Raw genomic sequence first — 3,297 nt, forward strand, 5'->3', positions numbered from 1 at the left:
TGCCTGACATTACATAGTAGATTGTGGCCGGTATGCGTCACAAGTAGTACAGGTAGATTATGATTATCCAAATATTAAAGTTATACTATATATAAAAATGTGTATTTTTAAATGATAAAAATATGAAAAATATTTGATTGATTCAAATGATAAAGTAAGGATGATGGATAAAAAGAATCTTGTTTACCGAACAAACAGATTGCGATAAAACGAGCATTGGATAAATCTCTTTTAAAAAAAAAATGAAAAAGAGATTAAAACAAAACAAAAGCAACTGTAATAATGACAAAAGTAAAAACAGTACAAATTTGATCCCATAGGATAATAAGTAACAATACATTTGATTTTAAAAATTTAAGACTAATGAAATACAAGATAAAGGGCCGTCCGTAGCTCAGTGGTTAAGGCACAGTTTTACCAATTTGATTTCTATTGGCGGTGCCGGTTCGAATCCGGCCTAGGGCGTTGACTTTTGTCATCGAGTGACGGTCCCAAAAAATGAAGAACTTTGACCCTCAACCATAGTTAGGCAGTATAGGACCCCAATGGGAGTCTTGGCCGAAAAAAAAAAGATATAGAAAAATAAAAGAAATAAGTTACATTACATCAGTTTTCCAATATTATATTACAAAAAATACAAACAAAGCGATAAATTACAGTATAAAAGCAGTAAATTTAAAGAGTAACAGATATTAATAATAAATTAAACATAAAATGAAATAAAAAATTTAAATATATTTATAATAGTTAACATTTCATTCAGATATAAATGTTTATAATTATCCAGGATGAGAAATAGTAAAATACCATGAGGGTTGATAAATATGTGGAATATTAAAGAAAATAGAAAACAAAATAATGACAGGACAAAGTTCAAATTCCTTTGAATGCAGTGTAACAAAGAAAGTTGAATTTGTTAGGTGCCTTTTGTTTAAGAAATAGTTTTAAAAAAAATTATTAGTTAGACCCAGAGAACAAATTAGAATTTATGATATAAAAATTTTTTGTATAAGATACTACATTTGAAGGTAATACATTTGAATTTTTTATTAATATTAATTAACACATATTGTGGTGATTTTTAATAATTATTTTAATTTATTCCAAGAACTACATACTTGAAAAAGAATTTATTGTAATAGGAATTAAAGAAAGCTACTATCTTCTTACTATTTTTTTTTTTTAAATATTATTATAACATTGTGTTTTCACTATTAAGTTTCCTAAAGCATGGAAAATCCATAAGCAAAAAATAAGGGAATCAGGGTAACTGTACAGTGCAATATTTGAAATATATAGTAATTTTAGAAAAATTCAAAATTTAAATGTGCATAAAAAAAATTGTAAATTTCATATTCAACTGTTGCATCAATGTTTTTGTTTAATATAACCAAGCAAACAAATAAATTTAAAATCCAATCATATTATAATTTAAATAAAATATCTAAAAAGATACAATCATCGTAACATAAAATTGGTACTTTAAAAATATAAAATTTACCCTTACTGTAATTAAAAGTTAGACAAAGAATTAATAGAAACTTACCAATGATTCTCGAATTGGAAAAACGCTAATAGTATAAGTACTAAATTATATCATAAACATCTGCAGTCAACGAAAGCGGAAATCTTACTGTTACTCGACAGTGCAACAGCAAAGCTGGGAAAAGTTGTTAACCTTCAATTTTAAAGCAAGAGAAAGGCGTGAAGTGGTATGGAATAAAATAAAAATGTAACATTGGAATATTAGCGATACCAGAAATCATTATTGTATATTGTAATTGAAAACTCAATATAAAATACAATATTACATAATTTATAATTTAACGGATTTTTTTAAGACCCCGCACAAAACAATTAATTATATTTCGGAAATTAAAGATATGATTTTTGAATCCTGCTAATAAATCAAGTTGGTTTAATGTGGTGAGTAAAACTTTGAAATCATGTATCTCAACTAAACTTTGGGTTTTCAAGGTCGTTGATTCGCTAGTGTACAAGCTGGTTGATATATAATTTGAAAAATTGAACATGCTCGTTAAAATAAAAAAACCTATAACACCACAACCAATATGGAGCCATGCATTCAGTAGTTGAATTGAATTGCTTTTGGTCAAGAACTATGCGAGAAAGAAATCTGCCTTGGATTTTGGATGCCTTGGATTGCTCAATCGCATCAACCCTAGATCCAATAAGGACCCTGACAATAGAGAATTCCAATTTATTCAACGTTTTTCTCTTTTTTCCCTTAAATTTTTATGGTAATTAATTAATTAATAGTAAGCGATGACGCGGACTTTTAATTTGAAGCGTATAAAATGCCGCTTATATTTATTTGGGGTTAATTTCCTTCTGTTCTTCAACTAGAAATATAGTTTATAACGTTCATCTTCTTAGGAGTAATAGTTTTCCTGATATTTGCCAAAATAAATTAACAAGATGATGATTTGTGGTTGTTCAGACAAAATTGTTGATTTATAAAAACTATATCGCAAGATCCATTGGAAGTACAGATGTCAGCAAGCAATCAAATTAAAGACCTTTTAGTATACCATACAGAAGTTTGTAACGTTTATTTTCGTATAGTAGTTTTTATGATATTTGCACATAAATATGAATTTTGCATTTGAAAGTTTGTCCGAGCAACAACAAATATATTTTGCCGGTACTCCTCAAGGTTCAGTCCTTTCTCCCATTTTGTTCAACTTCTAACTTCACGACATCATCCAGTCCACACACACCTCCATAGCTATGTTCGCTGACGATACAGCTGTGTTCTCTCAACATGATGACATAATAATCGCAAGAAACACTTCACGAAATCACCATAATGATCTAGAACAACATTTCACTAAATGGATGAATAGCTTGAACATTGAAAAACGTAATTCAAAAGTTTTTACCCCTTTTATCCTTAAAGGTAAAAATGTGAAATGGAATCCTGCCAGTGAAACAGTAAGATACCTGGGAATTCACCTAGATCGCCGCCTAACCTGGAATCACCATATCAACATCAAACTAATTCAAACCTACGCAAGGTTAGCAAAGCTATATCCTACCCTAAACAGAAATCACAAATTAAAACAACTGTTCTTATACACTCATTGAACTTTGAAATTCTCCGTCCTGTACCTCTGGTTCTTAAAACTATGGTATCACCCATAAAATCATTTTAGACTGCAAATGCAACAATTTTCGTAATTCTAAGGTTATTCTATGGATAGAGTATGTTTGGTCCAAGAAAATGGTTATTTTTTTATAAATGCCTGACATTACATAGTAGATTGTGGCCGGTAT

General features: G+C 29.1%; 1 protein-coding gene across 1 annotated transcript in view; it reads right to left on the minus strand.

Annotated features, from left to right (window-relative positions):
* Positions 1-1,595, minus strand: part of kcc (solute carrier family 12 member kcc) — a gene marked incomplete in the record, with an annotated part of 694,499 nt that extends 692,904 nt beyond the window's left edge. The window contains 1 exon segment of the mRNA XM_067052308.1: positions 1,547-1,595.
* Between the last annotated feature and the right edge of the window lie 1,702 nt (positions 1,596-3,297).

This window comes from Halyomorpha halys, unplaced genomic scaffold (assembly GCF_000696795.3).
Source record: "Halyomorpha halys isolate HHAL.00 unplaced genomic scaffold, Hhal_1.1 Scaffold81.1, whole genome shotgun sequence".
Taxonomy (NCBI): Eukaryota; Metazoa; Arthropoda; class Insecta; order Hemiptera; family Pentatomidae; genus Halyomorpha; species Halyomorpha halys.